General features: G+C 37.3%; 2 long non-coding RNA genes across 3 annotated transcripts; both read right to left on the bottom strand.

The window, feature by feature from the left end:
* Positions 1–568: 568 nt before the first annotated feature.
* Positions 569–5,563, bottom strand: LOC108180103 (uncharacterized). Of its 2 annotated transcripts, none has more exons than XR_012395062.1 (4): positions 5,443–5,563; positions 2,385–2,613; positions 2,036–2,243; positions 569–1,924 (listed from the first exon to the last, which is right to left on the bottom strand). It is a non-coding gene; the product is annotated as an uncharacterized lncRNA (long non-coding RNA). The 2 variants fall into 2 exon arrangements; XR_012395063.1 differs by having other exon boundaries at positions 569–1,792.
* Positions 5,564–6,380: 817 nt separating this feature from the next.
* On the bottom strand, positions 6,381–9,173 carry LOC137488438 (uncharacterized). The gene is made up of 2 exons (XR_011007468.2): positions 8,197–9,173; positions 6,381–8,055 (listed from the first exon to the last, which is right to left on the bottom strand). It is a non-coding gene; the product is annotated as an uncharacterized lncRNA (long non-coding RNA).
* Between the last annotated feature and the right edge of the window lie 5,498 nt (positions 9,174–14,671).

Genomic DNA, 14,671 nt, shown 5'->3' with positions numbered 1-14,671 from the left:
TATGACACAGCACAGCTGCCACTGTGTCAAGTAGTTTTCTAACGTTACTTGCCATTTTCACTAGCCACAATTTTGTTGTTGAGAAAATATATTTTATATGCTTAAATTTGACTTTTCATTATTGTACAATTTTTTTTATTTTACTTGATTTAGGACAATTAAAACGTATCTAATCACCCAAAGTATGATATACCAGCTAGTATAGATTAGTCAAGATAGTCAAGATTTGAGGTAGTTCAAAGCCTTTTATCAAAGATGATATAAAACCAAAACAACCCAGCTAACATAAGACCAACGGGCCACTGGCGGCCCGCCGGCGACAAAGTCGGCGGTCCACCGGCGGGCGCCGCCCGCGGTCCACCGTCAATTTGCTCATCGTTATTCCAGCGGCCCACCAGCGGCTGCCGCCGCTTTTCCGACGGTGGTCCGCCATCGCACCGCTGGTTTTAAATAAGTGTCTGCTGGCGGCCCACGGTCGGTCCACATGTCATTTTTAAATATTATATTAGCCTTTACAATTGTATTCAATATAAATATGTCCAATAATGAAATCAAGTACAAAATACTAATCATTATAACATTTATTTATAATACTGCATAACGAACATACATTAAACACTTAATGAAATGTTTCAAAAACACATAGCCTACGTTAACAAATATAAAAAAATAAATATAAAATACATACAAATATAATATAACAACATGCATACAACAGTTACATTTTACAGTGGTTTTATAAGTAATGTTAATGGTTTAAATGTGAACTAATATATGAACAATACCTGTACAGCATAATTTATGTACAGCATTTACTAATGCATTAATAAAATCAGTCATGCTTGTTACATCCATTCTTGTCTTAGGACAGCTTTGTAACATTTTTGTGATCTACTTCAAATACTAACTAACATTATGTTTGATAGGGTTTGAACTCTATTCACTAGTTCACACTTATTGATTGGGATCATTATGGGGCATCGGTAAGAATGCACATAATCCAGGAGTCCAGTCAGAGGTATTTAATGGGTTAATTTAAGTATGCATGTGTGTAGTTTACTCATAAGCTTGGCTGTGATACATCTGGCGACTCAAATGCCTTTCACGAGCCCTCTCACGAGTCCTCTGTAGCACTAGAGCGAAACTACAAGTTGCGGCAGTCTCTGGGGGCGGGACTAAGGCATAGCTGTCAATCAATTCTAAACTTCTATTAAATCCCTAAACATTTTCAACAATATACCTGTTGTATCACTAGACATTATTCATTAAAATAGATTACTTTTAAGCAATACAATAACAATGGTGCATATAAGATTAACTGAAAAAAGACACTTTAACTATTTATTTAATTACTTTTATGACTTATTATTTGAAAGCAATACATACTGTGTTGCTGCAGAGTGTAAAATAAATCTGCACTAAAATTTAGAACAAACAACATTTTAGCTCATTCATTATAAATTACAAAAGTAATTAAAGCAAATGTACATTTTGATATGTAAATGAATAGCACACGGATGTGGGGGTGAAAGTAAAGTATATTAAATATCATAACAGCTTTCATCATCAGAATCATTTTCTTTCTGCTGGTCTCTCTGAACCATGAAAGCTGGCCTTTGAGACCGAATGCTTTCAATGTGCCACAAATTGATAGCTGAGTCTGGATCAAAGTCTGTGATGGAAGCAGAGGATAGCTGCACCGTGAGAAGGTCTGACAATGTCTGACTTAGGAAACCAGCCTGCCAGTCACTTTTGACATTCTTTATGGCACTAAATCCCCGCTCAAAATCTGCTGTTGAAGCAGAGATGCAAAGGATGAGATCAATCCAATCAAAAGATGTTTTGTAGAGCACTGAAGTCCTGGTATAGCCTCGACTTTAGAACTGTCTATTGGACCAGGACTTCACCCACCTTTACACCAGATCTCAGCAGCACAGGTTCAAAGTGATGCGTAATGAGTGTATATGATATATATAAAATTATGTAGAATATTTTGTTTGAATTGGTCACTTTAAATATAAAAATTTTAACTCACTAGCATTTCTGCCTGCCTCTGGCCAGTATTGGAAGTTGGTAATCCGCATGGCACGCTGAATCTCATGACTGACATCTCCAAGCCATTGTCTTTGACAGCAGGTCTATCAGGTGGTCTTTGAACTTATTAGGTGTGGTCATCACATGGCTTTAGACTGACACCCTCATATCAGTTTGTTCCCAGCGTGGTCTTCAGTTTAGAAACAGGTCTACAAATGATGAACGAGAGAGAAAGCAAGAGTGAGAGACTTTAAAGGACTTAAGATATTAGTAGCAGTAGTTTTATTTTAAAATGATAAACATACACTTAACAAGTGATTAAATCATAAGAGTCTGTTTTATGGCAATACCTTGATTTGTATTTAAACATTAAATCCAAGGTATAGAGGACAGGCATTCATGGACTTCGGCCACAGTCACAGAGGAGTGCTGCATAGATTGGGACTGACTGCTGAGCTGGGTTAGAACATCACGAAGAAAGCAGGTGAATTTGATGACAGTGCCATCCTTCATAATATGGAGAAAACCTCTGGCTTTTGCCTTCTGCAATTCATTTCCAGCAACTTCAGGTGACTGTGTCTGACATAAATGCAAAGAATGTAATAAAAAATCATTACTAATCTACTACAATTAACAAACATTTTTTTTACCACAATGTATTAATTTCAGATCACAGTCCCCTTACCATGTCTATCGATCTCTCTCTTCCTAAACAATGTTACTCCTGGCGTCTCAATCCATATTTATCAAAGCAAGATAAATTCATAGAATACATTGATACTAAACTAAAAGACTTTATAGAAACCAGTGATAATGGGGAGGTCTCCGACTCCACACTGTGGGTAACCTTAAAAGCATATGTTATTTCTTGTGAATCTGTTTCTAAAAGAGAAAGAGAGAAACGACTTAAGGAAATACTGTACAAAGTATTCCTCCTACTCACGAATTGGCATATCTAACGTCGAAGTCGTTTAAAGATTATAATAAAATAATAAACTCAAATATGAATATAGTTGTATTCTGGATCACCAAATAAACAATCTTTATTTAAAAAGGAAGTAAAGATATTTTGAAACAGGTGATAAGCCTGATAAGCTTTTAGCGCGTCAGCTTGAAGGAATTCAAGCTTCCAGGTCCATCCATAGTATTAAGTTCAAACACGGCACCCTTTTAGTTAATTCCAGTAATATCAATGCCGAAGAATTCTACAGGGAGCTTCATACCTCCAATAACACGTCCACTCATAATAATTTATCAAACTTTTTGAATCTTTTGATATGGCTAAACTTAGTAACAATGCAAGGGCAGATTTAGGCTCTGATTTTACCAAGGAGGAGATAGATGCTGCCATAAAGTCATTTCCATCTGGTAAAGCGGCAGGGCCAGATGGATTCGGCCCTGAATTTTATAAGAAATTTAGTAATGTTGTCTCCCCTCTGCTCCTTAGGATGATACATAGTTTCAAAAAAGATAAGATTTTGCCCAGTACACTATACAAAGCTAACATTTCTATTTTTTTGAAGAAAAACAAAGATGAAACTGACCCAGCCAGTTATAAGCCAATTGCGCAACAAATATTGGATAGAAAAGTGATCACTTAAGTGTCAGGCATGCAACTTAATAAACATTTATCATCCATCATTCATCCCGACCAGACTGGATTTATCCCTGGAAGATTCTCTTTCTTTAATGTACATCGCCCTCTTAATACAATATTTGCCAATCATGCAAAAACAACAGGGGCGGCAATTTTATATTTTGACGCACAAAAAGCTTTTAATCAAGTTTAATGGCGTTATTTATATCATTACAAAGGTTTGGATTTGGTCAAACGTTTATGTCATGGGTTAGATTAATATACGCCAAGGCCATGAGTTCAGTTTTGACTAATACAGACAGATCACCTAAATTTCCTTTATGACGATCAGTACTACAGGGTTGCCCTCTCTCTCCTGCCCTTTTCGCTATTGCGATTGAGGCCCTAGCCCTAAGCATAAGATGTCACATAGAAATTACAGGCCTTCAAATGGGAAACAGAGAAGTTCTTATTAGCCTTTATGCAGATGACATTATACTGTATCTGTCAAACTCTGAGCATTCAGTCCCAACTCTTTTGAATCTTATCAATTCTGTTGGAAAAATATCAGGATATACAAATCAATCTGTCCAAAAGTATATTCATGCCCCTTTCTGACATTTATGACCCTGACTTCCTTGAAAGTATTCCATTTAAAACAGTTATTGATAATTTCACTTATCTTGGGCTGACAATTTCTAAAGATTCAAAATTAATATTCAAATTAAACTTCGTATAATTTCTTTCGAATCTTAAAAATAATATTAATAACTGGAAGATTTTACCCCTGCATGTCTATGATTGGTCGCATAAAATCAATTAAAATGGTTTCTCTTCTTAGATTTTTATGTCTTTGTCAAAACCTCCATATTTTCCTTACCGCAGCTTTTTTCAAAGGGTTGGATTCTTTAATAATGTCTTATATTTGGTACTATAAAACACACAGAGTGTCAAAAATCCATCCTCAAAAGCCTAGTTCTGCAGGGGGCTTGGGTATGCTAGTATTTAAACATTATTACTGGGCCGCTAACACTAGAGCTTTAATGTTCTGGCTGGAGGACGCACCAGTGACCCCTCTGAGGTTTAAGCTATACACTCTCACTAGTTTTGATTGTATGTTTTGTGACTATGATGTGTGTGTACGTTTTTGTCTTTGTGTTTATTTTGTCTCTTTTCTTTGTTGTTTTCTTTTATATTGTCTTTTGTTTGTCTAAAGTCCGAGCCAATGTTTGTTCTTGTTCTGTGTGTGTGTATATATATATATATATCCCTCGCGGTCTTTTATCATTTCATGTGCGCGGCACTGCGCGCTGCTTTATTTCCGCATAGTAATGATCTTTATATCGCAGATCAAGTGCAGTGAAGGGATTTAGACGCGGTTGCATCAATCACAACAACTTGGTGTAACAACTTTTATATTAGGAAAAAAGATACTGTGGAAGTCAAGGGATACAGCTTTCCAGCATTCTTACAAATATCTTCTTTTGTGTTCAACGTAAGGAGGAGAATCAAACATGTTTAGGCCTATTACAAGCAAAGGGCGAGTAAGTGACAGAATTGTCAGTTTAGGGCTTTAGGCTGTCATGGCAACCACATACAATGCACAATATGCGGGATATGCGCTACTAAGAGTAGGAAATATGTCAGCGTAAGATCATTTCTACGGAAGATTATCAGACTTTAGCGTTAGTGACGAGTTTTTGAAGTTAGTCTAACAAGTGCAACCATTACATTAAACAACGGATTGGAGATGCTTTTATACTAAGCATTCTAAACTTTCCCACGAAGTTCCATAGTAACTAACGCATGTAAGGGCATATACAGTAGCTTACCTTGTCATTGCTGGGGTTGACAGGGATTTTGCTGATAAACTTTCTAAACTCCGGCGATACATCAAACTTCAGCAACAGTGAAGTTTCCCGCAGATTTTTCTCACGCTGGTGCTACAGTGACGTAATTTCCGGGCGCGATTTCTTTTTTCTTTTTCCGTTGCATTTCTTTATATATTTATTTTTTACTCAGTAACGCATATGATTTAAAATGTAGCGAAGTACAATACTTTAGGCAAATCATACTTAAGTAAAAGTAAAATTACAGATTTTAAACTCTACTCTAAAAAGTACAAATTCCCCCCAAAAAAACTAATTAAGTACAGTAACGTGAGTAAATGTAATTCGTTACTTTCCTCCTCTGTCTATGAATTATGACACAGCACAGCTGCCACTGTGTCAAGTAGTTTTCTAACGTTACTTGCCATTTTCACTAGCCACAATTTTGTTGTTGAGAAAATATATTTTATATGCTTAAATTTGACTTTTCATTATTGTACAATTTTTTTTATTTTACTTGATTTAGGACAATTAAAACGTATCTAATCACCCAAAGTATGATATACCAGCTAGTATAGATTAGTCAAGATAGTCAAGATTTGAGGTAGTTCAAAGCCTTTTATCAAAGATGATATAAAACCAAAACAACCCAGCTAACATAAGACCAACGGGCCACTGGCGGCCCGCCGGCGACAAAGTCGGCGGTCCACCGGCGGGCGCCGCCCGCGGTCCACCGTCAATTTGCTCATCGTTATTCCAGCGGCCCACCAGCGGCTGCCGCCGCTTTTCCGACGGTGGTCCGCCATCGCACCGCTGGTTTTAAATAAGTGTCTGCTGGCGGCCCACGGTCGGTCCACATGTCATTTTTAAATATTATATTAGCCTTTACAATTGTATTCAATATAAATATGTCCAATAATGAAATCAAGTACAAAATACTAATCATTATAACATTTATTTATAATACTGCATAACGAACATACATTAAACACTTAATGAAATGTTTCAAAAACACATAGCCTACGTTAACAAATATAAAAAAATAAATATAAAATACATACAAATATAATATAACAACATGCATACAACAGTTACATTTTACAGTGGTTTTATAAGTAATGTTAATGGTTTAAATGTGAACTAATATATGAACAATACCTGTACAGCATAATTTATGTACAGCATTTACTAATGCATTAATAAAATCAGTCATGCTTGTTACATCCATTCTTGTCTTAGGACAGCTTTGTAACATTTTTGTGATCTACTTCAAATACTAACTAACATTATGTTTGATAGGGTTTGAACTCTATTCACTAGTTCACACTTATTGATTGGGATCATTATGGGGCATCGGTAAGAATGCACATAATCCAGGAGTCCAGTCAGAGGTATTTAATGGGTTAATTTAAGTATGCATGTGTGTAGTTTACTCATAAGCTTGGCTGTGATACATCTGGCGACTCAAATGCCTTTCACGAGCCCTCTCACGAGTCCTCTGTAGCACTAGAGCGAAACTACAAGTTGCGGCAGTCTCTGGGGGCGGGACTAAGGCATAGCTGTCAATCAATTCTAAACTTCTATTAAATCCCTAAACATTTTCAACAATATACCTGTTGTATCACTAGACATTATTCATTAAAATAGATTACTTTTAAGCAATACAATAACAATGGTGCATATAAGATTAACTGAAAAAAGACACTTTAACTATTTATTTAATTACTTTTATGACTTATTATTTGAAAGCAATACATACTGTGTTGCTGCAGAGTGTAAAATAAATCTGCACTAAAATTTAGAACAAACAACATTTTAGCTCATTCATTATAAATTACAAAAGTAATTAAAGCAAATGTACATTTTGATATGTAAATGAATAGCACACGGATGTGGGGGTGAAAGTAAAGTATATTAAATATCATAACAGCTTTCATCATCAGAATCATTTTCTTTCTGCTGGTCTCTCTGAACCATGAAAGCTGGCCTTTGAGACCGAATGCTTTCAATGTGCCACAAATTGATAGCTGAGTCTGGATCAAAGTCTGTGATGGAAGCAGAGGATAGCTGCACCGTGAGAAGGTCTGACAATGTCTGACTTAGGAAACCAGCCTGCCAGTCACTTTTGACATTCTTTATGGCACTAAATCCCCGCTCAAAATCTGCTGTTGAAGCAGAGATGCAAAGGATGAGATCAATCCAATCAAAAGATGTTTTGTAGAGCACTGAAGTCCTGGTATAGCCTCGACTTTAGAACTGTCTATTGGACCAGGACTTCACCCACCTTTACACCAGATCTCAGCAGCACAGGTTCAAAGTGATGCGTAATGAGTGTATATGATATATATAAAATTATGTAGAATATTTTGTTTGAATTGGTCACTTTAAATATAAAAATTTTAACTCACTAGCATTTCTGCCTGCCTCTGGCCAGTATTGGAAGTTGGTAATCCGCATGGCACGCTGAATCTCATGACTGACATCTCCAAGCCATTGTCTTTGACAGCAGGTCTATCAGGTGGTCTTTGAACTTATTAGGTGTGGTCATCACATGGCTTTAGACTGACACCCTCATATCAGTTTGTTCCCAGCGTGGTCTTCAGTTTAGAAACAGGTCTACAAATGATGAACGAGAGAGAAAGCAAGAGTGAGAGACTTTAAAGGACTTAAGATATTAGTAGCAGTAGTTTTATTTTAAAATGATAAACATACACTTAACAAGTGATTAAATCATAAGAGTCTGTTTTATGGCAATACCTTGATTTGTATTTAAACATTAAATCCAAGGTATAGAGGACAGGCATTCATGGACTTCGGCCACAGTCACAGAGGAGTGCTGCATAGATTGGGACTGACTGCTGAGCTGGGTTAGAACATCACGAAGAAAGCAGGTGAATTTGATGACAGTGCCATCCTTCATAATATGGAGAAAACCTCTGGCTTTTGCCTTCTGCAATTCATTTCCAGCAACTTCAGGTGACTGTGTCTGACATAAATGCAAAGAATGTAATAAAAAATCATTACTAATCTACTACAATTAACAAACATTTTTTTTACCACAATGTATTAATTTCAGATCACAGTCCCCTTACCATGTCTATCGATCTCTCTCTTCCTAAACAATGTTACTCCTGGCGTCTCAATCCATATTTATCAAAGCAAGATAAATTCATAGAATACATTGATACTAAACTAAAAGACTTTATAGAAACCAGTGATAATGGGGAGGTCTCCGACTCCACACTGTGGGTAACCTTAAAAGCATATGTTATTTCTTGTGAATCTGTTTCTAAAAGAGAAAGAGAGAAACGACTTAAGGAAATACTGTACAAAGTATTCCTCCTACTCACGAATTGGCATATCTAACGTCGAAGTCGTTTAAAGATTATAATAAAATAATAAACTCAAATATGAATATAGTTGTATTCTGGATCACCAAATAAACAATCTTTATTTAAAAAGGAAGTAAAGATATTTTGAAACAGGTGATAAGCCTGATAAGCTTTTAGCGCGTCAGCTTGAAGGAATTCAAGCTTCCAGGTCCATCCATAGTATTAAGTTCAAACACGGCACCCTTTTAGTTAATTCCAGTAATATCAATGCCGAAGAATTCTACAGGGAGCTTCATACCTCCAATAACACGTCCACTCATAATAATTTATCAAACTTTTTGAATCTTTTGATATGGCTAAACTTAGTAACAATGCAAGGGCAGATTTAGGCTCTGATTTTACCAAGGAGGAGATAGATGCTGCCATAAAGTCATTTCCATCTGGTAAAGCGGCAGGGCCAGATGGATTCGGCCCTGAATTTTATAAGAAATTTAGTAATGTTGTCTCCCCTCTGCTCCTTAGGATGATACATAGTTTCAAAAAAGATAAGATTTTGCCCAGTACACTATACAAAGCTAACATTTCTATTTTTTTGAAGAAAAACAAAGATGAAACTGACCCAGCCAGTTATAAGCCAATTGCGCAACAAATATTGGATAGAAAAGTGATCACTTAAGTGTCAGGCATGCAACTTAATAAACATTTATCATCCATCATTCATCCCGACCAGACTGGATTTATCCCTGGAAGATTCTCTTTCTTTAATGTACATCGCCCTCTTAATACAATATTTGCCAATCATGCAAAAACAACAGGGGCGGCAATTTTATATTTTGACGCACAAAAAGCTTTTAATCAAGTTTAATGGCGTTATTTATATCATTACAAAGGTTTGGATTTGGTCAAACGTTTATGTCATGGGTTAGATTAATATACGCCAAGGCCATGAGTTCAGTTTTGACTAATACAGACAGATCACCTAAATTTCCTTTATGACGATCAGTACTACAGGGTTGCCCTCTCTCTCCTGCCCTTTTCGCTATTGCGATTGAGGCCCTAGCCCTAAGCATAAGATGTCACATAGAAATTACAGGCCTTCAAATGGGAAACAGAGAAGTTCTTATTAGCCTTTATGCAGATGACATTATACTGTATCTGTCAAACTCTGAGCATTCAGTCCCAACTCTTTTGAATCTTATCAATTCTGTTGGAAAAATATCAGGATATACAAATCAATCTGTCCAAAAGTATATTCATGCCCCTTTCTGACATTTATGACCCTGACTTCCTTGAAAGTATTCCATTTAAAACAGTTATTGATAATTTCACTTATCTTGGGCTGACAATTTCTAAAGATTCAAAATTAATATTCAAATTAAACTTCGTATAATTTCTTTCGAATCTTAAAAATAATATTAATAACTGGAAGATTTTACCCCTGCATGTCTATGATTGGTCGCATAAAATCAATTAAAATGGTTTCTCTTCTTAGATTTTTATGTCTTTGTCAAAACCTCCATATTTTCCTTACCGCAGCTTTTTTCAAAGGGTTGGATTCTTTAATAATGTCTTATATTTGGTACTATAAAACACACAGAGTGTCAAAAATCCATCCTCAAAAGCCTAGTTCTGCAGGGGGCTTGGGTATGCTAGTATTTAAACATTATTACTGGGCCGCTAACACTAGAGCTTTAATGTTCTGGCTGGAGGACGCACCAGTGACCCCTCTGAGGTTTAAGCTATACACTCTCACTAGTTTTGATTGTATGTTTTGTGACTATGATGTGTGTGTACGTTTTTGTCTTTGTGTTTATTTTGTCTCTTTTCTTTGTTGTTTTCTTTTATATTGTCTTTTGTTTGTCTAAAGTCCGAGCCAATGTTTGTTCTTGTTCTGTGTGTGTGTATATATATATATATATATATATATATATATAATGTAGCGGCTACGTGAAGTAACAGCTGAGAGGCTAAACCAGAGACATGTTTTGTGACGCAAACATCAAATGTACACAAGGCAAGAAGTCGTTCAAATGTCATCACTCGTTTATTTTCCAATATAAAACATACCTTGATCTTTTGACAGTGTAGACTTTGATTTGGGCTTAAGCTTGATTTCGTTTGAGCCTGTTTGTGTTTGTTTGGTCAACAAAGAGTACCGCGTCCCCGTTCACCCCCTCTCTCTCTCTCCTTCCTAAGTTGTGAATGAACAGGTGCCACCTATAAGCGCACTACGTAACCCGGTGACCCTCCACCACAATCACGTGACACGTTAACCATTTCATGTCTACTACAATCCAGCCCCTAATTATTACATAATAATTACATTAATATAAATAGAGACATGAAAACATTCAAAAGGGAAAATTCTTGATCCTTCTTGCTTCAAGGGAAAACAAAAAGTAAAGTGTTCATGTTATATCGTCTTCCGTTTCTTGTAGAAGACAGAGTTTTGTTATTGGTCTGTCGAGACAGCTGTATTTGGTCTTCACTTGTACATGACGGACAAATCCTCTTTTGTCAGGAAAGGTTTGAATTATACGTCCTAGCGGCCATGAGTTCCGAGGTGCTGTGTTGTCAACTAGAAGCACTATGTCTCCTACTTTCAAGTTGCGCTTGACTTTTAACCATTTTTGACGCTCTTGAAGCTGTGTTAGGTACTCCAGTACCCACCTTTTCCAGAACAAATCTGACATGTACTGTACCTGTCTCCATCGTTTACGAGCATATACTTCGTCCTTCTTAAATTGTCCTGGTGGTAAGGATGGAGAAGTCCTCAGAAGTAGCAGATGATTCGGTGTTAACGCTTCTAAATCCGTTTGGTCAGTGGATGCTTTGGTTATTGGACGACTATTAATAATAGCCTCCACTTCACACAATACCGTTTGAAGTCCTTCTTCATCCAGATTCTGCGACTTCAAGGTAGAATTTAGGATTTTTCTCACAGATCTAATTAATCTCTCCCAAACTCCACCATAATGTGATCCAGTAGGGGGATTAAATGTCCACTTGATACCTTTCTGCAGAAGAACATTGTTGATCTTACACTGATTCCATTCCTTTATGGCAACTCGTAGTTCTTGTTCGGCTCCAACAAAGTTCCTTCCATTATCTGATCGAATTTCCTGCACTTGACCACGTCGTGCAATGAAACGGCGAAGTGCATTTATAAAGGAATCAGTATCCAAGGAAGGTGCTACTTCGATATGTACTGCTCGAATGGCCAAACAAGTGAAAATAACTCCATATCTTTTCACTACACTTCTTCTGCTTTTTACATTAAAGGGTCCAAAGTAATCTACCCCTACACGTGTAAATGGTGGTTCATTGGGAGTGACTCTCTCCGATGGTAAATCTCCCATCTGTTGACATCCTGGAAGTGCATTCAATCTTCTACAAGTAACACACTTTGACAATACTCTTCTTATTGCAGTACTCACACCAGTAATCCAATATTTCTGCCGCAATTTCGACAGCATATAATTGCGGCCACCATGACCTACTTCTTTGTGGATATGTTGCAACAGAATTTCTGCAATGTGAGAATTTTTTGGCAGGATGATTGGATGTTTAGAATCTTCAGGCATTGATGCCCTACTTAAGCGTCCTCCAACCCGCAGAACATTGTCAAAAATGGGACAAAGTCGATAAAGATAGCTACTCTTCTTTATACTTTCACCGACTTTCAGACTAGCAATTTCATCAGAAAACGCCTTCTCTTGAGAATGTCTGATAATCTCCACTTCAGCCATCTCAAGCTCTTCTAGAGACAGGTACGGTTGTACAAGTTGGCTTTTGAAGTTCTCCATTTCTTTTTCCAAAGAGGTACTATGTTGTTCATTCAAATTTGAATCATCAAAAGCAGTTCTCAATTGTTTCCTCTTACGACTAAGGGACAAAAGTAGATTCTTAAATCTCAAAATCCAAGCTACTGCTTTCTTCAAGCGGAACCAAGAAGAAAAGTGATTGATTAATTGTGTGACAGCATCATCCTCTCCTCTGAGCTGTATAGAATTAATCTCAACGCCTTTTTTGATTTCAGAATCGTCATCTTTGAGCCTTTCAAGTTCATTGAGGTTAACAGGCCACTCACTTTCAGGAAGAAGAAGAAAGTCAGGACCTGCTGTCCATGTTTTGTTCTTAAGGAACACATCAACAGCTGATCCTCTGGAAGCAACATCTGCCGGATTTCTTGCTGAATCTATGTACCTCCACTGTGAAGCATGTGAAACCTTAAGAATCTCAGTCACCCGGTTGGCTACAAATACTCTGAATCGAGTAGTCTCATTCTTAATATACTTAAGAACAGAAGCACTGTCTGTCCAAAAGACAGAATCTTGGAGCTGCAAATGCAGTTCTTTCTTCCATAACACATCCATTCGGCTAGCCATGGTAGCAGCAATGAGCTCCATGCGAGGAATTGTAACACACTTCATTGGGGCTACTCTAGATTTCCCCATTATAAAAGTGCAATGAGATTGAAAATGTTCATTATGCAGCAACAAGTATGATACAGTTCCATATCCTTCTTCACTCGCATCCGAAAAATGATGTAACTGTGCCTTAACAATATCTCCAAAATCTGGAGGTTTCAAACATCTAGCAACTTCAAAGCACTCCAAATAATGAAGCTCTTGAAGCCAGCTGGTCCACCTTTGAGCAAATACATCAGGCAAAGCATCGTCCCATCCCAGATTAATTCTACAGAGTTCCTGTAAGATTTTCTTAGCTGACAATACCACAGGGCTAACAATTCCCAAAGGATCGTAGATGGAACTAATGGTAGATAATACACCTCTTCTGGTTAAAGGACTTTCTTTCAAAGCTACCTTGAACTTGAATACATCTGACTGGATGCACCACTGCACTCCCAACACTTTCTCTACTGAAGGAGAATCCCAATCCATTCTCAAGTTTTTCATTGACTTTGATCTCTCAGCTTCTGGAATAGCATCTAACACTTGAAGACTGTTGCTTATCCATTTTGTGAGCTTAAATCCACCCTTAGCGCATATGGATACAAGCTCCTGGTACAAGGTTTTTGCCTGTTCAACTGAAGCGACTGAAACAAGACAGTCGTCAACATAAAAGGAATGTAGAACAGCTTCTACTGTTTCCTTGCTGAATTGTTCCTTATGATCTTCTGCACATTTTCTAAGCGCAAAGTTTGCGCAACTAGGAGATGATGTAGCTCCAAAGAGGTGTACCAGCATCCTAAAGTCAACTGGATCTCGTCCCAAATCCCCATCTGGCCACCAAAGAAACCTTAATAAATCAACATCATCAGCAGGCACTTTTACTTGATGAAACATTGATTCAACATCTGCTGTAATTACTATTGGCTCCTTTCGAAATCTTGTTACTACTCCAACAAGCGAACTAGTGAGGTCTGGTCCTTGCAAAAGCTGAGCATTAAGTGATGCTTGTTGAAACCCTGCTCCACAATCGAACACCACACGGATTTTATTCTTGGTGGGGTGGTAAACACCATGATGTGGAAGATACCAAATTTTACCATCTCCACGAGTCATCTCCTCTACAGGCACTTTTTCTGCATAGCCTTTGAAGACCATATCACTCATGACAGCCTTATAGTCAGCAAAAAATGTAGAACACTTTTGAAATCTCTTCTTTAGATGTGAGGCACGTTGCTCTACAACTTTCCGATTGTTTGGCATATTGATATTTTCTCTCAAAGGCAAGCCAATTTCATAATGCCCATCAACAAGCTTGGCCGAATTTGATACCATATCCATAAATTTTTGATCCTCCTTTGAATAGCCAATTTGCTCCTCATTTTTGCATTCTGGAAAGTCCATTTTAAACTGCTGCTGCCACATATCTTCCAACTTCACCACTGAAATTCGGTTGACCGTGACATTTGGCTGTGCATCAACTGACAT

Source organism: Danio rerio, chromosome 19 (assembly GCF_049306965.1).
Source record: "Danio rerio strain Tuebingen ecotype United States chromosome 19, GRCz12tu, whole genome shotgun sequence".
NCBI lineage: Eukaryota > Metazoa > Chordata > Actinopteri > Cypriniformes > Danionidae > Danio > Danio rerio.
This window is presented reverse-complemented; position numbering and strand designations above follow the sequence as displayed.